General features: G+C 39.6%; 1 protein-coding gene across 8 annotated transcripts in view; it reads left to right on the plus strand.

Moving 5' to 3' along the window:
• The first annotated feature begins 381 nt into the window (after positions 1 to 381).
• The window catches only part of TULP4 (TUB like protein 4), a 177,042-nt gene continuing 149,524 nt past the window's right edge, over positions 382 to 27,899 (plus strand). For 3 of the 8 annotated variants that reach the window (XR_008732847.1, XM_055714342.1, XM_055714350.1), the window contains exon 1: positions 16,259 to 16,342. The gene's annotated coding sequence lies outside the window, so the exon portion shown is untranslated. Of the gene's footprint in view, positions 4,671 to 5,040; positions 5,118 to 16,258; positions 16,343 to 16,365; positions 16,474 to 16,755; positions 17,439 to 25,350; positions 25,444 to 27,899 lie in introns of those variants that run through there. The other 5 variants (XM_055714345.1, XM_055714346.1, XM_055714343.1 and 2 more) reach the window with 5 other exon arrangements.

Below are 27,899 nucleotides of genomic sequence, written 5' to 3' on the forward strand. Positions count from 1 at the left end.
AAGAATAACATCTATTACCTTTTCTCTTACCCTACTTCCTACTTAAAATAGCCACATTTATTGGATCTGTAAGTAGTCATTTATAAATGAAAGACTGTTGGGATATTACTTCAAAGGGAAGCTTGGCTTTCAGACCTGCTCATGTGCATCAGATAGATGCCATCTTTTATCTTTGGGGGGAAAAACAAGTGTAAATAGAAAGACTTTCATAAGAAAGGTTTTCTTTTACTGACTCCCACCATTGCTTTTTTTCCTTGTCCAGTAATTATGAGATTAGTTGGTAGTTGGTGGGTTTTGTTGTTTGCTTGTGTTTGTTGGTTTGCACTCCTCACCTCCCAGGGGAATTGATATTTTTTCACAAGATATTTTTAATCAAAAAGCCATCCAAAGAAAGTGCTGCAGAATTGCATATATTCAGGCTCATGTGGATCAGCAGGTAGCCCTGTGGCATTCAGCTTCATGTAGTTTCTGGTACTCTGACTGACAAACAATAGTTTGGTCCAAGTTGTTTCATCTCTTTCTTTCACAAGTGGTTGCTTCCCCAGTCATACAGGTGAAGAATCGTCTCTACACATCTTCACTTGAAATAAAATGCTGACATATTTTATGAATGGTTTATGGTTCCTTACCTCTTTCTTGAGACTGGTCAAATATTGACCTCATAACCATTGTTTTCTGGAAGGTTATTGGATGCTCATTTAATGGAGAGATAATCAGTACTCTTAACATGGCATGATAGTTTAATACAATTTAAGTGTTACCCTTAAGTTATTCTTTCTTTGGAATCCTAGTTTTTTTTCCATCCAGGTTTTGATGAAAGGTAGATGATCCCTCTTTCTTTAAATGACAGTATTTGAAAAGTCATGTTAGAATTACAGCTGTTGAACTTCTCTTTATTTAATATGCTAGTGCTGCATTTCTGTTGTGGTTTTCCTTTTAACTGTGATAAACTTCTTGCAGTTCTTGTCTTTTTCTCCTGGTTAATTGTAGTTTTATTCTTACATTAGCTGTGTTTTAGCTTGTATTTCCAGTTACATTTCCAGTGATAGATGGCTTATGTAATACAGAGGGATAGAAGTTCCAAACTGTATAAACTACACAGTTAGGCATGCATTCTTACGCTCTTTGTGCTCAATCTTTTTTGAGTGAACATGTTTATGGATTTTAACTTGTAAACCTGTCAAGGCTTAGATTATTCCTGCAGCCTAACCAGACCTAACTGTTTCTATGCTGGAAGAATAAACAAAAGATATAAAGAAGCAAATTGGTATCTCCTTATGGAGTCTAAGGAGTTGAGTTCTTTGTAGTTTCTAGGGAAAAGGGTCTTGAATTATGTAGTATGGTGAAGGAAATCCAATGAGGAAGCTCTTAGAACTTGAGCATGTATATGTATTAAAAAAAAAAACAACAACAAAACACCCAAGGTTTTCTGGGGTTGAATAAACTTGGATCCCAGAAAACCTTTTTTTTTTTCTTTAATGCGTGTAATCCTGGAATTTATATGCTTTTAAAAATACACACACACACACATATATATATATGTATGTATGTTACCCAGATGGGCGAAAAGTAGATACTAGCTTTGAAAAATATCAAGGCATTTTGAGATAATTAACATTTACATTTAGAGATTTATTTAGAGATTTTAAATGTTTTCACTGGCTTTCATTTAGGTGTGAAGTATTATTGGTGATTGGAGCTCAGAATGAAACATTATGTGAAGAATATCTTTTTTTTAAAATCCTGGAAGCATTTGAGAATAAAAGGTTAAGGAGATCTGTTTAAATATATACATGTTTTGCTAATAAAGCTGATACGGTGAGAACATCAGTTCTCACTGTATTTGGAATATTGTATCTTAATTTAATATTTCTAGCCATAGCAAATAAGTTAACTTTTTTCCGTTGGTATCTAGCATAGGGGCTATACTCTGCTCAGGTCCTGCTTGAGCATCAAAATAGAGCTTGAATGACAGACTTCTTGTTGAAGCAGCAAATCTTGATGGGCTTTCTCTGCTAAGGGTTGAGCTCATGCTTCACTTTATGCTTTTGCTCTGAGTTGAAAGTATCTTGTCTTCTGGAGGAAAAGCATGGTAGGGTAATTACCTAAAGGACACTTATTTGAGCTTAATTTCTTATTTGCTACTAATTTATACATAGATCTAAAATATTGTAAGTTCACTTGTTTGTGTTTTGTGATGTAAACAGTTGTTGGGTAGTTACTGTAACTTTGAACAGGCTCATGGATACCACTTTTAACACAAATGCAGAAGCTGAAGAGTAATACTTGACAGAAGGGTGAGAGAGATCTCTAATGCAAGGCAAGAGATTTTGAGCAATGCAAACAAAGTATTTCTGTTAAATGGGAAGAGAGGGGTGGAAACTGAAGGTGCAGCTTCCTATTAAAATAAAGCAATAGCACCTCTTACTGAAAATTATACTTTGGTGGTTTTGGTGGTTTGTTTTTTTAAGTTTGTTATTAATGGTCTTCAAAGAAACCTGTGTAGTATGACCATAGCGTACCACAAAAGCAAATAAGCCTGAATGCTGTTGTATATTTAGATACTTCTAGAGATTGTAGGTAAGCTAATTCTGGAGTGTGGATTTTATTTTAGTGTGGGGATTCACAGCATGATGAAGGTGACCCTGAGTTAGTCGGTACAGATAGGGATTATAATGAATTTCTTACCTTGTTACCAATTTGTAAGTCCTCTTTCCTTCTCTCTAGTACAACATTTAGCCCAGGGAGAATAATTGTCCACTACAGTAAAGGAGGAAATAACCAACAGTCAGTAGAGAGAATGCACGTGGCCCCAGGAAAGAAAACTGTGTTGAAAGAAAATAGAGAATGCTTCAGGGAATTACACCTTTTTACCTGAGAGAACCCAGATGGAGTGGATTTGACTTTGTAGCTAAACCGCCAGTGTTGTTTCATAAAAAGTTAGGCATCTGAATTCATCTGGAATGAAGAATGATAGAGCATTTTTGTTTATTTGTTTAGAAATTTAATGTGCTTATAATGAAAGTTCAGGTTTTGTTCTATGTAGCACATAGAACAGCTAGATGGCTATGTGATTTGCAATACAAAAACTTCTCCAACTGTACATTAAGAAAGCCTGTTCTACAGTCTTTCCAGGATGGTAGGGTGTATTCAAAATCATATCTTTTGCTGTCTTTTGGTTGTTGTTTGTTTTTTTTTTTTAATGTGGCATCACAACAGATTTTACTGGGTTTTTTTCTCAAGTTAACTCTGCAGTGCCACCTCAAGTATGCAAGAGCAAGCTAGAGAAGGTATCTTTTATGCATTGACAAGATTGTTTACTGTGAGCTGAAGATAATGATATTTCATGGTGTCATTAAAATGACTTACTTAAACCTTTCTTAGCTGGCATCATCACCATAAAAGTGTCCAATTTCAGTCAGCACCTAGGTTGAACTTGCAAAACTAGGGCTCTGAAAACATATAGATAAAACAAATGAACAAGTCTTTGGTCATATAAGCCAACACAGGCTGAGATGTATATCTTGCTGGCAATAGGCAATTGGCTATTGAAGAAAACAGTAAGCTTTTGTAATAATTCTTTTTGCAGTTCCAAATTCTACAGCAGATTCCGATCCTTTTCCTACACTGACTTGTTGATTATCCCACAAATGATCTCATTAAAGCTGGTGGTAGTTACTGTGAAATGAGGCATTACTGAGTATATCAGAATTGGGTGTCATGTTTGTTTTGTAATTCAGACTCTGGGAAGGCTTACATGTGCTATAAATTAAGGATTTAATAAATTGGTGGAAGTTCATAATGATGGAAGAACAAATTCTTCCTGAACTAAGTCATTATCTTTGGTCTTATGACTTAACAGCCAATAAGAAATGTAAAAAATAGCGTTTCTGATGGAAATACGATGTGGAGCTCTTTTATTTTTAATGTGGAATAGAAGTAATATTTTACTCATCTTTGTTTCATATAAAAAGATTTTCAGGACTGAAGAATTAACAATTTGAAGGCAAACCAGTAAGGGGAGCTCTTACCAATATTTTAAACTGCTTTTTAAAAAATTTCTGCAGCGTGGGCAATGGTGGGACTTTCCATGCTTTGGAACATTAGTATCTGTCTCTCTGGATATGCTTTCAGCTGGAGATGAACATTCAACTTCAAAGGATCCTTCTAGGAAGATATTTGCAGCAGGAGATTTTGGCCATTTCTTAGATGTTTAGTTATCAGATGTTTTCTTTCTATGCTTAGGTGCACAGTCCTGTTACATGAAAATGGTGTGTTCAACATTCAGATGTTACTGGTAGGACCATGTATCTCCACATCACCAGGCTGATTTAGGAGCTGTTCTGTATTAAGTTACATCATTTTTAGTGAGCATAAATCACAGAAATACATTGTTGATACAGTCTGAAGTAACTTTTATTAATTTTTTTCTCTTTATTTCCTCATCATACAAAATGCATGTGATTTGTAGGGAACCTGTTTCTTAGAGCACATGCCCCATACTCTATGGAAGACGCTATTCAACCTTAACTGTATTTCAGTCTGCACTGGGAATTTCTGCATCTGTATCCTTATGGTGTTGCTAATAGTACACGGAAATGAAACATACAGAAAATTTCTCCCTCACTACCTCCAAAAGTGAAGTTTTACTGGTTTACACCTATATAAAGGTAAATTTCAGTATGTTCTTTAAACAAAAACCCCACACCACCTACCAGTTAAGTTTTAAGGGGGGGGGGGGGGGGGGCGGGGGCGGGGGGAGGGAACCTAATACTTTTGATACTGGTGGTTGTATTTTTCATATAGAAGAAAAAGTAATTTTCTCTCCTCTGACTGTGTAGCAGTAATAAGCAGATTAACTGCAGAATGGAAGCAGACTATAAAATTGCTGTCCAGTGAACAAATCTAAAAAATGAAAATTTTAGAGTAGTATTGTTAGCTTTTAGCTTTTTGTGCTTGAGGAATTCTAGGCTTTAGTAACAATGACAAGTATAAGGTTCCTGGAAATCTCATTTTCAAATTAATGTTTTTCTCTTATAGAAGAAAAGCAGGCTCATAATACCCATGGAGGAATGTGCTTGAACACACTAAAGAAAACCCATTCGACACCAGAACAGGTAATTGATTAGCCATAAAATTAGCTTCTCAGGAGAGAAATGACATGCAAAATTTCTGGATGACTGTAGATTGAAGGAGTTTACTGTCAGAGCTATACAATTGTTCACTTTTCTATTATAGAAAAGAGGGACCCAGATGTAAATTACAGGACGTGCAGAATGATGGGTACCCTTGCAGATGTGAAGAGATCTTTAGTAGATAAGTACTGCACATTTCTACAATGTTGGCATAGCTGATATACTATCAGTAGTAAGAGTTAAACATACTAAGCAAACCTCTAATCTGTCAGCATTTTGTGTGTTGTGTTCCTGATCTTTGAAGCTAGAGGGGTGAGGTAGGAGGATGAAATGGAAGGTAAGAAAGAGGGGGAGGAGTATTTTAGGCTTGTATCTAACATTTCCTGTTAATTCCAAAATTGAACAAGATCACGAGGAGCATAAGGACAAAATTGAGAGAGATTATATTCAAATTAATTTTAATTTTGTATCAAAAAATGTACTTGCAATTAACTAGAACCTAATTGGTTTATAGAATGTCCTGTATCAGAGCCAACATATCACAAGGACTGGGAGAGCAAGTTTTCTTAATGTCATGCCTATCATTCTACATCGCTTCAGTCCTGGACAGGGCCACTTTTCCATGTGGAATGATAATGTAGTTTTGCTTCTTTTTAATCTCTGGATTTTCCTACACTGGCAGCTTTATTAGGTGCAAAACGTGTTTTCCATGTGTGTGGTATGTATATCATTAGTCCCGGAGAAGGTGCCAGGAAAGAATTCTCTTGCTGACTCTCATTGTGCCCTGGTAGCCATGGGAAGGACACAACAAAACTTGGGCTATCTGCTTTCTGAGGCAAGAACATGGACCCCTCACTTTCGTACTCCTATGGAGCCCAAAAGCACGTTGGAAATGTCCAGCCACTGTTCCCTGGAGAAGGTGCCAGGAAGCAATTTTCTTGCTGGCTCTCACCATGCCCTATGTAGGTATTCCAGAAGCTAGAGATTCAGCAGTGATGAGGAACCCTGGAATAATAGTAGCCTTCTGTATCATCAACCAGCTTGAAATTAAGATAGGAAGGAAAAATCTCTTCAGCTGTAATATGAAGCATGCTCCCTGCATTTGATTTTGCTTTTGGTCTAAACTGAGGCTAATTTTCTCTTTTAATTTTGGGAAATTTATAAAGTCAGTATAGCACTTAAAAGAGGCCTTGTTTCTTGAGGAATGTTTGAAATTGATATTTTCAAGCACAGCCATGGTGAGGTCAGTGTGATACGGGACTGTGACAGCTTTTTGCTGCTGGCCGGGTTGCCATTTGGGCGAAGACAGCTGCCAACAATGTTTGAGAGAAGCAGAAGAGTAGGGATGAGGAGTGGGCAAAGCTAAGCATCTGAACAAATCTCTCTAGAGGACCAGGGAACCTAAAGCCTTGGAACTAGTAAACATTTCCCCTTTTGGCTTTGAGTAGCTTTTTGGTTTTTTGTAAGCCATTTCTGCCTGTTTAGCGTGGTGTGTGACAGCAGGAGCCAGAAGGAAATGTTGGGAGTGGGAAGAAGGGATTCTAAGGGTGTATGTGTTTCAGAAGGTGGTTCCTAAAGTTGCTTGCTACAAGTATGAAAAACTAGACCAAGCTGAAACTGCCTTTTCAATATGCAGGGTTATTTTAGCTCATTTATTTTTTTAAAATGTACTACAAAACAAAAGGAACTGTGAAGGTGCTGGGAAGAACTGTTATTGTTTGAATTGCTAACTACAAGAAGCAACCAGCTATGCTTCTCAATTTGAAACAAGGATGGGGGGGCCTTCACATAGTGCATTTTTTCATTATCATCATATTTACATGACGATTATAACCAAAGCAAGTCATAGAAACAAAGAGAGGAGACTGATATAAATGGCCTAAGTTTAAGACTAGTGGTCAGACATTGGCAACACTTCGTCAGTGAGACTAATCACTTGTGCCAATATTTTAGTTTCTACTAGTCAGGAGACTTGCCTCGGGACATCTTGGGGGAAAAAACAAAATTGGGTCTGCTGGAAACTTGTCGTTCTTGGGTCAAGGGAATGTCAAAGTCTGGATTTTTCAGTCTCAAAACCTGCTACACTCAGACACGACAGGTACTTTTCTCCTTTGCCCTAGCACCCAGTATGTAATGATGGCAGTCATGCAAATTTGTATGCCTGTGACAACACAAAGTAGTGTAATAATGAAATATAATGTACAATTGAAAGGGTGATGTACAGATTTAATTATCTTCTCTTAAAAATACAAGAATAAAAACACGTATGAGAATAACTTATGTGTGCACCAGTAAGTACTGAATGCAATTTATTCTAAGTATAATCTCTGGTGCCAAGTGATTGATCTTTTTTAATGAAGCAGGCATTTAAATATACGTAAATTGTGTAACAAGTGTTGAGAACACAGACAAAACACCAACTCATTAGTTCAAATTTCTTCCAGACGTTGGTAAGAAAATAATTAAAAAGTAACAAATATACAAAGCAAATATTAGCAAAACAATTAATGTTTATTCATGCAAATGTGAGCTTATTACCAAGTGCAGTAAACTTACTACTTGGATTTTTTTCTGCTAGCTTTCAAGACGTGATCATATGGGATACTAAGCACTACATTTAACAGTAATTTTTTTACTTTTGCCTTACTACTAGAGCTGTGAAAATTAGTTCTCACTGAGAAGGGAAGATGTTAACAGCATTATTTTGTTGAGACTATGTCACCACTTAAAGAATAGTTCACCTTTAAGTTAACTAGTGTGATCTAGTAGAGAAGTGAAAAGCCTGGCATTGCTCTATGTTCTCAAGCAGGTATCTTTCGTGTGTCCTAATGTAGTTTTCCCCATCTGTAAAATAGGGATAAGGGTAATATTTTTCTGCTACTCCTACTAAGCAGGACTGCGGCCTTGCTTTGTTTTCTGTCTATGCAAAATGCACAATAGAAGTCTGTCCTGCTCTCTGTTCCTATTGAAGTATCCTCTAGTAAAAGTAAATGTTGGGGTACTTCATAACATACATAGGAAAATATGCATTCAATTGTAGGAGATCTTACTATGCTAGTATGTTAGCTTACATACATGCATATTAAATGCTGCTGTTGATTAAAGAGTTTTAGGTCTTCGTAGCATCACATCCTGGCCTAACCACAGTTCTGAGTGACAGGATAGGAATATTCTCTGTGTTTGTGTGTGTGTATTTGTATGTACATGAATACACACACAAAAATAACTGTATGTCTTTCTGTGTGTGCATATATATGTATATACAGTGTGTATATATAGTAATTGCAGCTACAGTATGCTTATCTCAAGGGAGAAAGGTGCCCTTCCTTGCCTGACAATATTTATTACAATTTAGAGAGGAATGGGATGCTTTTGCTGTACTTGCACTGAGTAGCATCACTGTAAGCCTCAAGCAGGTGGTGGGGTTCTCAAGGGGGAACAAACATAGGAAACTAGGGTGCTAATAAGGATGACCAGACCTTTCACATCTGGAATTTATTTTGTGTACTTCTGAAATGGGTTAAAATGATCAGTGAGATCCCCAATCAGGCATTCATGTCAGTAAGTTGGGTTTTTTTTCTTTGCACATAGGGCCGCTTTTTACCACTGTATCGTATTTTTCTGAAACCATAAAAAATGTGAGAAACAATTGGTATATTCATCATATTCTTGCTGTGTATTTTCCTACTATTAAATCTAGATTGAAATTATTTTTTTCAGTGGAGCAAAAGACCTTAAATATTTGATCGTGTTCCTTTATAGGCCTACCCACAGCAAACACAGGTATCTTGCTGCAATTATGTTATTTTTTAAGAATTAACATTCGATTTTGCAACAGTCTTAGTATTTGTTGTGTTTCCTACTATGGAGGGTGATAGTACAAAGGATACTTACTTGGGACTCGCTGATAAACTGTTAGAATTCTGGTGCTTAAGACCTGGAATATTTTGATGGCTTTTCTCTTATTCTTTCATATTTTTCAAGAACTCTCTCGTTTTTTTATTTGAATGTTGTCTCCATTGAATTTTGCAAAAAAAAATGATGGCTTAAGTTCTGCTGTGCTGTCCTTTTACTTGAACTGCTCATGAAACTATACTTTGAAATGATAAGAGGTTTTGAAGAATACATGTATATGGCATGGGTCTCTGTAGATTTAAGCCAAAAAAGATACTAATTTATATTTCAGCTGTTAAAGCGCTTGTCTGAAAAGCCTAGGGACCTTGGAAGAATTTCCACCAGCTGCTATTTATTTTAATATTCTAATGTGTGCTTTGCTGAGAAAGTTATATTAATTGCTTTTTTATATTGTGGACATATTCAGAGGTCTCGCTTTGAACTAGGGTTTCACAATGCTGAACTTACAAAATGCTTAAGAAGGGGGCGTAACCTGATGTAGCAAATGAAATAGGCAAAGATTGACTGTGCATGTTTAATAGAGTAAAATATAGATAGAATCATGACTGTTTCTCCTGGCCCTTCTCTGTACCCATTTCAAGTTTAATTTACCTTTCTTCAACGTAATTGATCACAACTGTATGCAGAATTCTAGGTGAAGTCTTCCCAATACCAATGCAATAGCATTTATATTCCAGATCTGTCCTGGGAATCCTGGGAGTATTAGCCTCTTTCATGATCTCATCAGATTGACGCCTTATGGATATTCAGTTCCTGACAGGCAGATACAGGTTTTCCTCATCCTCTCCTTTCAGTAGATGCCTTCAGTTTAAAATGAACATTTGTAAGGCCTTCAGTTCATGATTTTGAACTTTGTACTATCATATTTCATCCCACTTTTTTTTTATTAGTCTGCTTCTGTTGGTCATCCATTCTTTTCAGATTATTTTTTTTTGTGGTTTGTTCTAGGCTATGTTGTTGATTCAGGTTTGTGTCATCAGCAAATTTTAATAGCATACTCATGTTTTAAATATTTCTGTTAGTTGACCTTAGAACAAAAAGGTCAGTATCATGACTGATTGTTCAGGGACTCCATTTATAGTATCTCCTAAGGCTGTTTTCTTTGGAGCACCATCCATTGCCGTCCTTATTAGTTCCCATCGCCTGCCCTCTGTACTAATCCTCATCTCTTCAGTTTTATTAATATCTTGTGTGGCATCATTTGAAATACTAAGTGAAGTTCAAAAAAACCAAACCCACACGAATATATTTCCCTTCTTTAGCACATCAGTTTTCTGACAAAGAAAAAAAATGCAAAAGTTGCATTTCTATTCAACTTTGTGTATATTGTCCCATTTTCCCATTTATCAAAGTGGGTTTGTTCTTATCTACAAAATGTTTGTCAAGTTCTTATGTACCACTCACACCAGATGGGTAAATCTGAGCTTGCCCTTACTGTTCTTTCTTGAGTACAGGTACAACGTCTTCTCTTACATGTGCTAAGGTTGGCAGACTTCATTAAAAAAAAAATTGTTGTCACTTTTAATGTGTCAGTTCTTTTAGTATCCTGAGATGATATCTTGTTTTCCCTGTTCAGGTTACATTAAGCTCCTTGAAGAAGCCGGGGGGGTGTGGGGGGGTGGGTGCGGAATATATGTCGAAAGTTGGAGCTGCTTCCACAAGAAAAATTAGGCAGGAGGAAGCTGGAGTGAACAGCCAGTCAAGTGGAGGGTTTGGTTACTCATCCATCAGCCTGGCTATTCTTCTCAGTTGCTGAGGAAATCCTTGCTCTTTTTGGGTAATCTGCTCAGGCAAGCTGACTTGTTTCTCTTTTTCTGATGTGTTCCTCTGTAGTAGAGGAAAATTACAAGATTAGGTCCATCAAAAGGAAAATGCCTTTTGGAATCAGTTGAGCATATAAAGCTAGCAAAAATGAGTTAAGTTTGTGTGTGGAAAAAGTACGAGTGAATAATGAGCACACGAAAAAAGTGAGCAGGTTTGCATGCAAAACCCTCAAATGCATTAAAAATGGGATAGTTATCCACGTTGGCAATCCAGACAGAGGTGAAGAAAGAAGATAGAATAACAGAGGCATCTACAAGAACAGTTTTCCTCTTGTGAAAAATACACTTAAGTACCTATGCTAGTTTAGGTCCTGTGAGGTAGTGTTCTGCAAGGTGAACTGTTCATGTCCTTTATTTTACAACACATAAAGACAATTAGCATTTTTTTTTCCTATTTATTTTAATTTAGGGTATTTTGGTATTTCTCAGCTTTCCTTTCTTTGCTGAAGGACTGAGAAACTGGAGTGAAATCATGACATACCTTAATCTGATTTTCAGGCTTCTTGGTTGTGTAGCTGATGTGGTTGAATTGGGAGCCCTTTAAGATCTTTACTTGATTATTTTTGTTGTTATATTTACTTTTAACAGCTTGTAATGGAAATAAACTGCACTAAAAGGCTACATTTCGGTGCCTGCATACTGATGGACTTGGGGTTCAAAAGAAATCTGTATTTGCTCAACATAGCTGAAATCCCTATGGCTAGGAGGGGTAGGGACATTTGAAGAAATCCATCCAGTGCTGTCAGCCACAGACATTTCAGATGGGCAACTGCAACTGGAGAATTTTGTCTTCTTGAAACCTGTAAATATTAATGGACACATGGGTGTTTGGTCCATGTTTCTAAGAAATTCATACCAAAATCTTACCCTGAGCTCATACAGCCTTCTACATCCATTCTACTAAATATCAGTAATTCCAACTCGGGAGTTGTAAAGCAGCAATACTGATGCAGTCTTCTGAAAATTTACTGGCCAGCAGCAAAAAAAGGCAGTCACTGTCTGATGGGGGCAGCCCTTGTAGGTGATCAGAGCAATGACAGGTGTGAGCAGGATTTCCCTTTATATCTCTGTTCTAGACTGAAATGGAATGAAATAATTTTTTCTGTTGGCAGTTTTAAATGATGTATTTTTCAGAAAGTCAGGACAGACTTTCAGTGCAGAGACCTCAGTCCTGCAAATACTTAGGCATATTAGTTTGTTGAACTCAAAGTTATTGATATGTTTTTATGGCAATAAGGCTTGAGTGGGGATTTAACAGCATGCCTGTGTTGAACTCGTTTTGCTTACTTGCTAATGATTACACCTGAACGATGCAAGAACTATTATTTTTTTTATAGAATTAGGCCACTTTTCCCTTGGGTAACTCTTGAACTGTTTTTTGTTTTTCCTTTTTCCTACCCCAGTTATCTGGACTTACTAGATCTGCAGTTTTAAATTAAACTGTCTTTAAGATGAGATTAATTATGAAGAGCTGCATCCCCAAAAGATATTTTAAAAAGCACTTTGAGTTAAGCTAAGGCATTCAAAAGAATCTTAGTAATAATGGTTACACTTGATTTTTCAGGTGTGCTTTCCTTTTTTCATAGAGCATATGGGACACCTCTAGAAAGTTATTGTGTTATTTAAAAAAAAACCACCCTTGACTTCACATGTAAAGAATATATAGAGAACTATCATCTCACCCAGTTCTGGGAATATAATGCCTTCAGAAATCAGAGTTTTGTTCTTTGCAGTACTAATGTTGCTTGCATTTGGAAGGCAACCAAGGCCTGTGCTTTGCTTCCCGGCCCAACATGCCCAAGTTGTACAAATGAGCATGAACAGAGTGTGCTTGTGAATTGGGAAGACATCATGAAAAGTGAAATGACATGGGGGAAAAAAATTGTCTGCAGTGAAAACATTTTGTGTGAGAGAGTATGAATATTTCACCTGAAGAGAAAAAAAATGCGATGTTCTGGTTGGGCAGACTAAGGAAGGTCAGTTGAAGTTGTGTCCTTGTGTTTTCTTTTTGAAATAAAAAAAACTGACATTCAAAAAAGTTCATGTAGTTGCTCGTAGGCAAGTGGGTTTTATTATTTGCCTTCATTGAATGGTGATTGCTAGTTATTTTAAAGGTGTCCAAATTAAAAAAAAAAAAAGAGAGAGAGAGAGAAAGAAAAAGACGGTATTATGAGAAAATCTTCCTGGAAAAGAGGCCAGCCTTTGTTTTCTTAGGGGATTGTGAATATGGGATTAATGATTTATAGCAGGGGTCCTCAAACTATGGCCCCCCAGGGTCCTCAATCCGGCCCTGGTATTTACAGACCCCCCACCCCACCCCCCCAGCCGGGGGTTGGGGGGGAACCAAGCAGCCGCAGATGACTGCCTGCCACTGCATCCGCGTGCCGGACCCCTGGTTTATAGGAATGGCCAGATACTGGAGTAGCTACTCACTCTAACAGCTGGGTAAGGTTTAAAAGCATAGGCCTGGTCATAACTGAAATGAATGGAGTGGAGTTCTGTCTGAAAAGGCATGTTTCTTACTGTCTTTGACCTTACATTCACAATATTCCAACAGTAAAAATGAATTTACAAACTGTTCTGTACAGTTTCTTGACTGATCTTTTATTATCCAGTCAAGTTGGCTAGGTAACTCAGCTTTTCTTTAGATCAGTAATACCCAGAAGTGAGTAGAAACATAGCTTTTAAAAAAAATCTGTGGTTTTTAGCTTCATAATAAAATTAACAATGTTGCCTAATATGATTTTGATAACACAATTTTAGGTTAATGTCTCTATTCATTTGTACTGCTGAAGTTGCATGAAAAGTTGCAGTTGGACTACTGAAACGTTTATGCTGTTAGCTCCATAATATAATGAACTGGTGCTTTAAGTCAAGGGATGTCTTCCTCCAGCTCCTCGAAGGGATGGAGTAGACTAGTGAAGGAAAAGGTTGTCTCTCCACTTTGAGTTTTCTGTGTTTTGTACATATCTTTAAAAAATAATTTGAAGTGTGAATTAAGTGAGTTTTTAAACGCTTAATTATCCTACCAATCTATCTTTAGTCATGGAAAAAGTTCAAAATAGTAGTTGCGCAAAAAATGATGCAATACAGTAGTGGTATTTTCCTCAGTGTGATCTGCCTTTGCATTTATAGAGCAGCAGTGTCCTGTTGGCAAATTAAAAGAGCATGTGTTATTGCTATAAATAATAGAAATGTTGACTTCTCTTTTCACTTTGGAAGCTGAGACCTTGTCTTAACTGCAGGGACACTTCTGGGTTTGAATCACTCAGATTATGGACTTGATTTGAGATTGCTGTGGCTCCCCTTCTGCATGTGGGTGAACGCTGTAGTTCATCCTTGACGTGGAATCAGGTCTTGCTGGATTCACATGTGCAGATGAAAAAGGTGGGGAATTGCCTCTCTGTTGCAAGGTTTAAACACAGTCTGGTTCTAGTCCCTGGGACTCTTGTGCATCTGTGTGAATTATTACTTTTTTTAATAAATGTGTTGTGTTGATAGACTAAAGCTAGAGCAACGAGCGACAATAAGCGTTCATCTTCCTGTGTATTTTTCTTCAGTCCTCAACACGTAGTAGGGTGCAGAATGGGTAGGACCTCCTGCAAGGAATTACTCAAAGTCACGATCGTAGTTTGTAGAGGCTGGCAAACAACTACCAGACATAGTTTTCTCTTGCGATGATGAACCCAGCTACAGACAGCTTCTAGTACAGCTGAGAGAAGAGACTAGTAGGCAATACTGTTATACTGTGGTTAGGGTGGCAGGGGTGGAGAGGGCAGGATTACAAAGGGGGTTAAAGCTGAAGCAGTGTTTTGGAAACCCCTCTGTGATGTTTTTTGCGTGAGTACCTAGACTTAATTTTTATGATGGCCTGTTCATTCAGAATTGAGCTAAGGCACAGATGGGTTAAGTTAAACAAAAGAATTGAGTGATGCAGTGGTTTTAACTGTTTCAGCCCCTCAAAATCTTCTACTGAAGAAGTAATCCCAGTATGGGACTACTTTGGAGTAATGTAAGCCTACCAATAAAGGGGTTGTGGTGGTGGTGGCTGTCTTTTGTAGCCATCCAGAAGGTAATTTGGGTACCCTGGTCTTCTGTGCTTACCAGTTGATAACTACTGTAACGCACCCCAAAATGGAGCCCTAACTCCCTGGTAACTTTTTATTGCATTTCAACTATAGGGCTGTTACTCTACCTTTAAGAGATGCCCGAGGTTTTAGCCTGTGCAGTGCAACTGAAAATTTTTAATAAAAACCCAACTTTTTTCTAAATAGGTATTATATTGACAGATGAAATCTACACCTAGCTCTAACATGTTATCTCAGGCTTCAGTCTTCCAGGTTTTCACAGACCTAGCTGATTCTCTGGCAGAAAGTTTGGCCCCTTCTTGCTATAGGTCGTAAGAGAAAATCCTTATGGAGCTTTGGGGAATAGTGTGAAAAATATTTACCTTTTTAGTTTCTGAAATGGGCAGTAGGTTTTGATTACTGAAGGCAGCATGGGATTGGGCCTTTTCACTTCCCACTCCCCAGGCACTGTTCTTCAGGTGGCTTTTTAGAGCGGATAGTTACAGTTTGTTCCTGGTTTCCTTAAACTATGAAGTGCTCTGCACTTTGCATGTTTAGGCATTTTTGTTGCTTCTTTCTGAAGAAGGGGAATGTGCACTGGATATAATATCAGAATGCATCTGCAGTTTGTTTGCAACACAAATCCCTTTTTACTGAGGCTCCCCCAGGCCTTGCAGTGCCGAAAACTCTGGATTGTCCTGAACGTGGCGGGTTTGAAGCCAGAGGCATTCTCTCCCGTAAGGCACCCCTGGACGCGCTACCATAAGCATTATTTTCTGGGAGCAAAGACTACGCTTAGCGAGGGGCACTAGTCAACACAGCTGACTTTCACTCGCCGTGGCTTTTGGTTTAAAATGCGGGACCACAGCGGCGCCGGCAGCCGCGCTGTCTGGGGGGCGGGGGGCGGCGGTCCCGTGCCCCGGCCCCGCTCCCTCCCCGCGGGCCGCGGCGGGGAGCACTCGGCTGCCAGGGCTTCGCTGCCAGGTAACTCCGCCGCCATGCGCAGCCGCCGCTGTCCCTAACGCAGCTGCGGCTTCTTTCTCAGAGGGAAGTGAGGGGCTGAGGGAGGACGGGGACGCGCTGGCGGCAGCCTTGCCTCCCCCCGCTCCGGCTGTCTCCCCTTGTCAAACAAGCTGTTATCACGTCGCGTTACAGTGTCGCGCCGTCATGGCGCCGGCGGGACCCCACGAACGGTCCGTGGCCTTGCAGGGGGCGCCGGGGGCTGCCCGCGGCTCCGCGGGGGAGGGTTTGGGGCTGCCGCTCCCGCCCCCCGGCCCGGCCGAGCGGCCCCGGCGCTGCGGGAGAGCAGGCGGGGGCGGAGCGGGCCGGGGAAGTGTGGCGGTCACGTGGCGGGGGTCACGTGGCGGGGGAGTCGGGCCCAGCCGCCGCCGCTCCGGTAGCGGTGAGAGAGGGAGCCGGGAGGGCGGGCGGGGAGGGAGGGGGAGGCGCGCGGGGCCGGGGCGGGCGCGGGGAGGGAGCCCGGGGGTGCGAGCGGCCGCCGCCGGCTCCGCCGCCGCGCCGCGCCCCGCCGAGGTGAGTGCGGGGGGGAGGGGGCGATGCGCGGGGCAGGGCCGCAGGGCGGGGGCGCCGCCGGGGGCGGGATGGCGCGGGCGGCTGCGGGGCTGTTTTCCTTCCGTGCCGGCAGGGCGGCCCGTTTTTTTGGTTTTTTTTTTTGGGGGGCGGGGGGGGTGGTCGGTGGTGTGGTGGTGTCCCGGGGCGCCGCCGGGACTCGCGCATCCGCTGTGTGCCGCGCTCCGCGTTCGCCGTGTGGCGCTCCCCCGCGCGCCGGAGGGGCACCGGGCGGGCCGGGCACCGGGCGGGCCGGGCACCGGCCGCGGCTGGCGCCGTTCCTGCCGTCGCGGGCACGGCGGGCGGGAGCCTGGCGTCTGGCCCCGGCCCCGCGCCTTCCCGCGGAGCTGCGGCTCCGGGCGGTGTGGCTGGGGGGTCCCCGCCCTCCCCCGGGGGCTGCCGCTCCGCCTCGCCGGGTGGCCGGGGGCCGGCGGGAGCCCGGGGCGGCGGCGGCTCCGGCATCACCCGTGCCTCTCCGCGCGGTCGCGCCGCCGTGCTCAAAATGTTGTTTCTTTTTTTTTTTTTTTTTTTTTTTTTTTTCCCTTTGCATCGCCCCCGCTTTTCCGGGAGCGGGGAGCTGGGACATTTGCCCCGCGATAGGGTGACATTCTCGAGCGGGTGCAACTCCCTCGCGTTCTTTTGTGTCGTGCCCTCGCATCGCGCCTTGCGATACGTGCCCGCGTGCGGGCGTGTTCAGCACCGCGCCTTCCTCTGGGTTTCCCAAAAAGTGCAGGAATCGTTCACCCCATTCCCTGCTGAAATTTGACTTAAACGTGACAACGGCTGTGGGGTCGGATCAGAGGTGCGCCTCGTGCAGAGGCCGGGTTCTGCGCGTGGCGTGGCGGGTGGCGGATGCTCGGGAACGCCGTGACCACCGGGTGCCGTGCTGCGACGCCCTGGGAAGCCGGCCAGACCGCCAGCGATCTGAGGTTAAAGGACTTCCCAAGTCACATCTGACAGTTTAGGACTTAAGAGCCCTTTTTCTTCCCATGGCTTAGATACACGTCTTTTCAAAAAAGAATGATACAAAGGCCTCTTAATAGAAAAGTTTTTTCTCTGCCTTCTTCAAAAAAATGCAATTGTGCTTATATTATTGTCATAGGCAATTTCATTTTGCCAGGATGAAATTTGCCTGTCCCAAATATTACTGATTTGTGAGCAATGTACTGTGTTTTCAATAGGTGAGGGGTATTGGTAATGGATATTTTCTGTGCATACAGCAGCTGTAAATAACAAAATTGGGTTTTAATGTCTGTTTTCACAGGTCATTTGCAAAATTTAAGTCTTAAAACCTAAAATAGCTTTTAACAAAATGCAGGATAATAAGAACTTGGTCAAAATAGCAAGTGTTGTACTGTAATACGATATTGACAGCTTTGAAGAGGCTTATATGAATAAGAACCATGATAATTTAACTATTTCTATTTAAGTTTAAAGAATGAAGTTGTACAAAAAGAAGAGGTTTATTAATAGAACCAATTTCTCATTACATCAAGATTTCTGGTAAATTTTTCTCAGCAATACCATCGTAAATTTTTCTGTAGTAGCAAAATCATGGTGATCCCTAGGGATGCTAGCTATCAGCTTGATCTTGCAATCCTAGTTTATAAAATAGCTTCATGCCGGGAGCTCCTAACCTGATTGCTCTTATAAGGAACATTTGCACGAGTGGGCCCCGTTTTTCACAGGCGTTGTGACTGTTAGAAAAAATAGAACTATTTCAGAAAACTACATATCCCCCCACGCCTCCGTTGGAATTTTATAAGAAGGTCATTACCAGATTCTTGGGGGCTGAAAGGGGGTAGTGGGTTGGGGTGTGTGTGTGTATATATATTAAAAGATTAAAAATAGCTTAGAAAAGTGACAGCTATAACTGTTGTGAATGACTTCCATGGAAAGATGATAATTTTTTTAAAATTTTTATTTGTACATCACATCACTGCTTCTAACAACAAGACTGGAATTTGGTCTCACCTAATCAAAGATGTTTATTCTAAAACCCTTAGTATATTTCACTGTACTATAAAAACCCTACTCACTTTGAGTTACACTGAGCCCATGATGGACAGTTTATTCAATATATTTCCTTCATTAAGTTGATTAGTAGATTTCAATGGTTCTATTGTGAGCTTACACCAAAAAAGCTGTTGCAGCGCAACTTTTCTTAGCTCATTGAGTCATTTTTATTGCAAGAAATGGTTGCTTCAGCTAAACTTTCAAACAAAATTAGTTTTGTTTGAGACTAGCCTCTAGAAAAAGTTGTACTCATTTTATGTAATTTTTAAGTATATTTATAATACACAGCTTTTAGAAGTACTTTTCATCAGTAGGTTTCAAAGCACCTTGCAAAAGAATTCAGTGTAATTATTCTCTCCTTATCTAAGGGTAATTATTCTCATCTTATCTGGTGCTCATAAAGAGATCATTGTCTGCCTGTGATCACTGTAAGAAACTTTCTAAGAAGGTCTAACAATAAAATCAGATTTTTGATTTAATTTTCTTCTACAATGAAACCCACAAACTCACCTTTCTGTTTTGTACAGTTTTTCTGTTGCAGCATTTTTATGTCATTAATGATGCCTGAGGTTGTTTATTGATTTACCATCCATACCAAGGTTGGAAGTCTGCGCTTTAAGTAGGACAGATGTCTCTTATTGGTGTCAGAAGAGACCTTGCTGAAGGCTTAACCAAATTCACTGATGAGTTAGAGAACGATTCAGAACAGTTTCTGTTAAGGTCGTCAGAGTAGTAATGGTGCATGTCTGGTTCAGTTACTGCGGAGCTTGACTGCTAAGGGAGTTTGTACTGATGTCTCTTGATATTTAACAGGGGAAAAAAAGTGTGTTTGTATGCAGAGCTGCTATAAATGGTATGGAATCTCGCATTTCATTTTTCTGAGTGGAACTGGTGGTTCCAATCACCTTTGGTGTCCCATTTTTGTAACGTGTCTGGTAGCAGAACACTGATGTTAGAGGTGTGAAGTACCCACCCTTAAATTGTTGTTTTCCAACCACCTCTGTCAGTTGGGGTTTGCAGATGATGATCACTAATCATAATATTGGTAAATTTTAATAGCTTAGTTTAAGACTTGAGGTCTTCTACTGGGTTGGTATTTTGTAAAATAGGACAGAACACCATGTATTTTGTTTTCAATTCAAGACAATACGTTAAAGCATTGTCATTTAGAGATAAAATACAAGTTAGGAAATGTATGTAATGGAAGGATTACAATTTGGGAGCCATGCAGTATACTATATACTAAATAGTATGGGACCTGTATTCCCACATAGTGTAATGATGTTGAGAAACATGAGCTCGTATAACTTAGATCTTAGTCGTAAACCTTTTATTAAAGGGGATGAAGGCTTACCTACTGTAATGAAATGTTTGCCAGCAGTCTTGCAGGAGTAGTCAGTGATTTCAGTTGACTCTCTGTAGAAGCAATGCCTGCTTGTTCCAGGCTAGCATCTGGACTTCAGTTAGATCTATGTGGATCCCGATTATTTGGAAGAAAGGTTCGGGAGGAAATGTTCTGAGATGACCAGTTTCAAAAAGAAGTTTTTCTGCCTATTTCTGTGTTCGTTGTTTTTGTGTGACTTTTTGTTTTGATCCATGCTTTTGTATTTGATCCGTTATTTCTGTGTTGTGTGATTTTAAACTAATGCCTTTGTTTACATCGATTTACAGTACTTAAAACTTTAGTATCTTTTAAATGGTCTGTGATAGGAATTTTGGTTTGTGCTTATACCCATGAAAGACCTTAGTATTCCTCAGCTGCACATCTTATCCATGATAGCTGTAATATATCCAGGCTGGCCTGGAGAACCTCCCACTGGAAAGCTGGGCTGTTTGTGTAGCGTGGAAGTCCTGAATCATTTGATTGTTGCTTTCTGCATAGTTTCAGAGCTAGAAGGCCCAGCTGGTAGTCATACACTTTCCTAGTACCCTGGGTCTGAATAGTCTCCCAACATCCTTGCCTGCTGTGAAGTATTCCTCAAAGCACGAGTGTGAAGATTAATTCTCCCATTAGAATATAAAGATCTAGCATTTCTCAGAACTAATATCAATCCATCCTATCAGTTCTTCCTCTGCTTTGTACATGCAATGGAATAGATTGCTCTCCTTTGAAGACACTCTTCTCATCAAATATTTGTTGAAGCAAATCTCTTGCAGCTAAACTAATTTCTAAATAAAATCATATATCTCTTGTTTCATTAGTTTGAAGAATAATTGCAAGGTAAATTTTGGAAGAAGGCCAAACCCATTCACATAGCCATTCAAAGAAAATTACTGCAAATACTTCACCAGTGGTACCTGGCACCATTTAAGCAGATGAAAGACATAGAAAGGAGCCAGAAATGTTGCACACAATATGAAAAAAGATAATCTCTGTGTATTAGGAATGCAATAGAAGAGCAGTGTTTTTAAAGATAAGTAGCAAATAAAGTTACTGCGAAAAACAAAGGTTGGCTGCCTGCGGTAATTGTGATGGATCACAGTCCACAGGAGGCTTCTTTAGTTGGAGAAAGACAACACCTAACAAAATTCTTGAATTGTTAGAGGGAGAGAGTGGTCTCACTTTTATCCTGTTCTGGGTGCTGTATTTAGTATAATGGGAACCCTGGTTTGCTGAGCAGCCAGGCATTACTAGCAGTGTTATTGTTGCCTGGGCTTGATAAGGAACAGATCTCCTTATTCTAATGGCATGGTGGAATGATTCCAGGAAATCCTTTCAGTTGTAAATAACTGAAAAATGAAACAAAACCCCAAAGATCTACCTGTCTAAAATCTGAATAAAATATACAAAAGGGAGATTGACTAACACAAATCCTGTCTTGGAGATCATACAGCCTGTAGATAATAGTTAATGTTCTATAAAAATATCAGAAATGTTACTCATAAAGCTATTTTAAGTGTTAAATAAAACTTGAAAGGGGGAGCGATTTCAGCTAAGGGAGAAGGAGCGAGGGTTATATATTCGTGGTGTCTTCCCCAGCTCTCGTGAGTGATGCAAGTATGTTAAGAACTGTTACTATATAAATATCTTGGCTGCCATACAAGTGCCCTACATAGTGTTTGGAAAGGAGGGAATTGAACAGTGTAGGTGTTGAACTAGCTTTGGATATTTTACCTGCCTTTTCCCAGGCACAAAACCGCAGACCTAAGAATGATCTATCAGCTCAGACCAAAGGTGTTTCTACATCAGTATCTTGTTTTTAACGGTGAATGATAGCAGATGCCTAAGGGAGAATATCATAGGGTGTGCAAATAGCTGAACTTCTGAAGAGAAGTATCGCTGGCTTCTAACAGGATGCAGTTTAGGAGTCTCTGGGCAGATGATTTGGTATTTAATAATATGGTTTTTAACAGTTGTGGTGAATTTATGCAATCTCTTTTTGAACACTTGATAGCTGTAGCATCTGCGGCATCCTGTGACATAAGAATAATGGAAGTATAATTGTCAATTTTTAGTTAGGCTGTTGCCAGCTTAACAGTTACGATCCTCCACTCCTTTTGTTTTGCATGGTAAAAAATCCTGTTATTTTTAATTTGTGAAATTTGATACGAAACTTTTATAATTGAAGTTGAGTGCTTGAGGTGTACATATGGAATACCAGGCCTTTCTTACTGAGAAATATAAAAAAACTCTACATAAAATCTTCTCCATTTCAGTAATGTCCAGTTTGTTTACGCTTTGCATTTCTCTTAAAACAGAACCCGAGAACTGCTTATAGCCAGTTTTGCTCTTGGCAGTGTATCTTTTTGTGAAGACTGTGGTGTTCATCCCTGTATATGAATTGTGTCTGTAGAAACATGAGCATAAAAAGCTTGCTTTTGAAAAGTAATTGCCAAGTTTGTAATTGTTCATAAGAATGAAGAAAGTTTATATTGAGATTTTGTTGTGAAGTTTCTGTAGTTGAATAGCAGAGGACAGGTATTACGCTCATCTTTATCATATGTTTATCCAAAAGAAGATGTAAGGCATTCCTGAATAACGTGGAAGCAGAACAGTGTGTAAAGGAAATGGCTCTTTCCTACAGTCAATACCGGAACTTTCACTTCATCCGTAAAGAAACAGTGATATAAATCAAATGGGCTTGATTTGCCTTTCCAGACTTGGGTTACTCTGGAGACTGCTGAGGACGTTTCCAGTTTGGTATGGACTTATCCCTGGCATGGATTCCTCATCTTGAGTGGTAGGGTTTGTAGGCAGATCTTTAAAGATGTTTGATGCCTAAGGCAAAGGATCGTTTATGGGAATGTACATATATATATATGTATATATGTATGTATTTTTAATTTGTCAGAACAGAAAATGGGGCAGCAGCTCCTATTGTCTGGTAATTCTTTATGAATTTATTTAGGTGAAGCAATGAAAGTGGTTGAATTCTAGGAGAGAGATTTAAATAAATGTATTTGAATCTTAAAATGACATGGGAAGCTATGCAGTGAAAATCTGCTATCTTGCATGAATGACCAAGAGATAAAATTAAACCAGCTCATGTTACAGGTATGTGATTTGGAACCAAACCATTTGCAGTTTTTCTGAAGCGGAGATGAAGATGTGAAGGGGCGGGGGGGAGGTTAGGTTAGAGAGATGGGAGAAGGAATGTGGTTCTTTTGGAGATACCTCTAGTAAGCCCTATTATGAATTATAATAGACCAATATGAGCAATAGTTAGTCTCTCAACAACAAAAACTTCAGTGCACCAACAGGGTTATATTAAAAGCAAATGTATATCATAGGATTAAGTGATAAAGTCCTCTTCCTCTGAGTTACAGGTCTTACAGAGGTGGATTCCTTCCAGATTTTGACAGCCTGCTGAGGAGTCATTTGTTTTTCCTTTATACCAGTAGAATAACCCAAACATGTATGAAATCCAGTATACGTTATTTCCCAGTATTGCTGAGAGAATTTTTGAATTGGAAAGTCTGTTCACTGGACCTGTAATAAGGTTGAGGAAAATATACTGTATAAAAAAGTGTAATTTGAGCTCAGTCCTAGTGCTAGGAGTAGGTCTGTACGGTATTAATCCCTCCCTTGTATTACCAGAAGCTTAAGTACTTTTTTTTTATTAATAAAGGAATTGGAAATTGCTTTTTCTTCCAAAGATTTAAATGAGAGACCACTGATTAGAGAATGATGATGTGGCTTGGGAGATGAGGAGTAAGATTATATGGAAAATTTTTACAATACAGTTTCGTTTTCAGTACTGTGTTGGTAGCTTTGCAATTGTTATTAATACAGAGAGCAGATGACCTGATTAGTGGTTGTTCTGGGCTAAAAGTGACTAGTAATGCTGAAAGATTTCATAGAAGATAGTGTCCTGTTTTCACGAGATGCAACAGTAAAGTCTTTTGTCACTGTCGTAGGGAGTTTATATTCAAAAAGTTGGATAGTTACTTAATTCAGTCTTCCCCTTCCCCCTTTGGAGTTGTGTTTAAATACTTCTGGTGTGAGGAAGCTTCTAGTTGGTTTGGAGAGAAAATATTTGTGATTTAATTGTCTAGTGCTGTGGTGCCAGAATGAGCCCTTGGTGCTTTTAGAATAGCATTGCTCATTGAAACTCCAGAAATTCTGGGAAAGTTCCTTCGTTTGGCTTTGAATCCGTGTGCTTCCTTGTCATCCAAGGATGAATGTGAAAACCAAGTGATGACCACCATTTGCTTTATGTTGGGCAGCGAATGAAAACTCTCCTAAAACAATCAAGTGACCTTTGTATGGTAAATGATACTATTTTTATAGTGTCTCCGTGAGTACATCTGCTACTGGCTGTCCATTTTTGGTTAAAGAAGATATAATGGGATAGATGTGTTGTGAGGATTTGGATCATATTGATTCGCCTCCAGCTATGTTGTCACAGTTTTGTTAAATATTATGGCTGATGGCGAGTGTACATTTCTGATGTGCAACTGTGGGTTTGTTTTCACTTACCTTTACTTCTACTTTGATTTATTGGGTAGACTAAAAATGCATTGCTTTCTGAGCCTAACCATTGCTCAAGCACTTGGAATGACTTTTCTCCCTTGGAGTATCTTGAGAGGTTTGGGGTTTTGCCTTCTTCACAGGTAGGAGTAGTGTGGAAGCACTGAATGAAAGACCTTTAAATGCTTATGATGCTCAGTTCTGTTTGTATTTTGATTGCCTTAAATGACATTTTTGAGTGCACCTCCTCATGTGTGGGCTGATAACAATAGGCCTGAGGTGATGCAGGTTGAATGGTGAAAGTACCGGAGAACATACTAAAGAGTACATGGCTTCTTTCAGTTTGTCCTTGATTAGACTGGTGTTTTTAGGGGATGTGGTGTATTTTTTGAACTTTTTTTGTTGTTTGGTGTTTTGTTTGCTTTTGTTTTAATTTGTGGGGTTTTTTTTATTGGTTGTTTTTTTTTTTTTTTTTTTTTTTTTTAACAATGGTTAGGACAGTTTGTTCCAGTCTTTCTGGTTAAGGGTTGTGACCCTATTTCCAGGATGCTGCTATTGTTACTGTCTTTGCTTTCATTGAGATTTACAATTGCGCAGTTTTGTGGTATGCTAGGTGAGACTGTGTTTTGTTATTGCTTCCTTGTTCCCTCTACATCTTAATAGCACATGTAGTCAGGAAAGAAATCTTGGGGATTTTGTATTGTTTTAAAGCACCTCATTATGTTAACTGATCTAAAAATCTATCTGGAAAATTGCCCCAGCCTAAAAGTAAATAACAATTGCACGCAGACATACTTGGCTGCACAGCAAGATCTATTTTTAGAAAAGGGTTCTGTTCTGTTTTCACTTAATTTTGATGTTTTGGAGTTTTACCTTCATTAGAGAAATCTAATGAATTTTGGCATCTTTTCCAGTTCTTCCTAATAGATAAGTGTATGTATCCTCTGGATCAGATTTCAGAATCATCCGTGTAAGGGAAGCCCAGCTTATCCGTCAGATAACCTCAGGTATTTCAATAATTCCTAGTGTGTTCGAAGTTCTGCCTGTGCTTGTTTGGTGTTTACTCGAGTGGGGCCTTGGGGTTGGAAAGGTGAAATAGGCTGTAGGAGGTTGCTGCTATATAAATACAACATACTGAAACCCAGCTGCATTCCCATATAGATGAGTGTTCTGATAAAATGCTAGTTTTGTTTTTTAAATGAACCTGTGCCAGTCTAAGTTAAGTTACATTTGGTTTATATTTTTGCTGTGCATTAGTTGATTGCAGCAGCAGATGAGGATTTAGAATTCCTGTACTTCTCCCAGTTCTACCATGAGCTTCTGTATTGCCTTGAGATGCTTAATTGTCTTTTACTCAGCAGTAAAATGGGAATAATGCTGTTTTCCTACTTCCAGGATCACAGAAGCTAGAAGAGCACTTCTAGGATGCAGGATAAAAGGTTCAAAGTTCAGGGTCATGTTAGAAAAAATCATTAAGCAGTTGGAAATGAGTCAAATGTTCACTCAGCTGAAGACGATTAGGATAGGTAAAGGTTAAACTAAGAAAGTTGCAGAAGAAGATAGGACTGAAATAGGACAGGCTAAGCTGCAAATACTGTTATGTGACTCCTTATTTCTTTGTTTTCTTGTTGATTCTTGAGACTGTGAACTCTTGGCCTATCACTTGACATCTGTAAACCATCAGACACAGCAAAGTAATGATAGTGCATGCCTGGATGAGGTACCTGTGTAGGGCACGTGTTCAGACATACTCACTAAAGCAGTCTTGTAGCTGAAAGATTCCTCCACCTGTTTGTAGCAAATAGTGAATCACAGAAAGGTACCCACAGTGTTGCTAAATCAGAATACAGTGTGTTGGGAGTTTTGGGAGTTAGCAATGACAAGTCCATATTGTTCATCCATTGGTAAGGATGTGTTTGTGACAGAAAGGCTGATGCAGCAGCTTAGTTCATTTTTTTTTTTTCTTTCTCTCCTGTGTAATAGAAAATACATCTGTAGAGTTTATCCATAGAGATGCTTTTTGGTCACATATTTTTGAGTGAGGTTGTGGGAGTTTTCATTTTCATAGTCCCTTAGCAATGTCTGTGTTTACTGAAGCAGTATGAATAAAGCAGGGATGCTCTTTGTTGAAAAGTCTCATCCTACCTGTTTGGGATTGTTTCTGGAGAACAGACTGCTAATTCCTATAATCATTTTCTTTAATACCTAACTCAGCTATTATGCCCCAGATTTATGTTTGAACAGTGTAGTATGCAATATGCAAAATATAATTTATGCATTTCATAGATTTATTAAGGCGAGAATTAAGCATTACGGTTATGTAGCCTAAACTAATGCACAGCACTTTCTTAGTTGGGTGCTTAGGTTAAACTAAAACAGTGTTCTTTTCAGAGAAAGTAAGACTTTAATTTGTGATACAGGTACGAAGCTGGTTCTTTCATGTAGTCAACTGTTAATGGGCCTGTTCTTTTCTTGCATCTAGGTATAGGTAGAGACCTTGTGAAAAGTAGAATTGTACTTCAGGGCAAAGAGGCGAATATAAAATACCTTAGGTCACAGAGAAGAGTAAGAAAAGTGGAGAAGGTCCTTCCTTCTCATTTTGAGGCTTATCAGTGTTCTGGTGCAGATGTTTATTTGGAAATGTAACTGAACAAATGAAACATATCATAAAAATGCAAGGAACAAAATTTCATTCTTCCATAATTTTCTTCGATAGTTTCTCAGATTGTGGTGTGAGGCTTCCTGAGTGTCTCAGCTTGAGCTGCTTACCACTCTTTGTGATGTGTCTTGTTGACCTACCTTTTTTCTTCCTATTTTTTGAGAGACTTATTCTCTGTCTTCAGAGGTATACTTGCCACCTCTGAGTAGCTGGGTAAATTCAGGGGTGTCTCAGGGATTTAAGTTCATCAAAAGACGGTAATGCTGTCACGTTTCTTGCCTTGTCCCTCTACCTTTCTGAGTTTTTCTTTCAGGACAAGCTCCTGTGGCTATGTGATTGATACTGTGCATAGTTCCTTAAAGTGAGACCATTAACGTTTTTGCTCTCCAGACTCTGGTGTTTGTTAGTGGCCTGTACCATAGTACTCAGATCTTCTCCCTCAGGCTTTTCTTGCAGGATGTTTCAAAGCCATCTGCTTTAAAGTACAAATAAGTGATAATAGGGAGGGAAAAGTTGTGGGAGATGCTGGTTTCCATACCAAATAAAACTCACAGAAGTACACAGATTGTTTGGCAGCATTAGGATATGTAGTGCACTTTGCAGCACGCTTGCTGTGAACTGACAGCCAAAGACCTTTGTTCACGGTTTTGGAAAATTTCAGGCCCAGAACTCTGGTCAAAACACTATTCAGACAAAAACCAGTATATAGCCACTGCCCTGAAAGCCATAATCTCCTTGTATTGAGGTTGTCAGACTTAATGTAGAGATGTCCTGTACTTTGTACTGTTTGAAGGATCAAAGGCT

Source organism: Falco cherrug, chromosome 6, assembly GCF_023634085.1.
Source record: "Falco cherrug isolate bFalChe1 chromosome 6, bFalChe1.pri, whole genome shotgun sequence".
NCBI classification, from domain to species: domain Eukaryota; kingdom Metazoa; phylum Chordata; class Aves; order Falconiformes; family Falconidae; genus Falco; species Falco cherrug.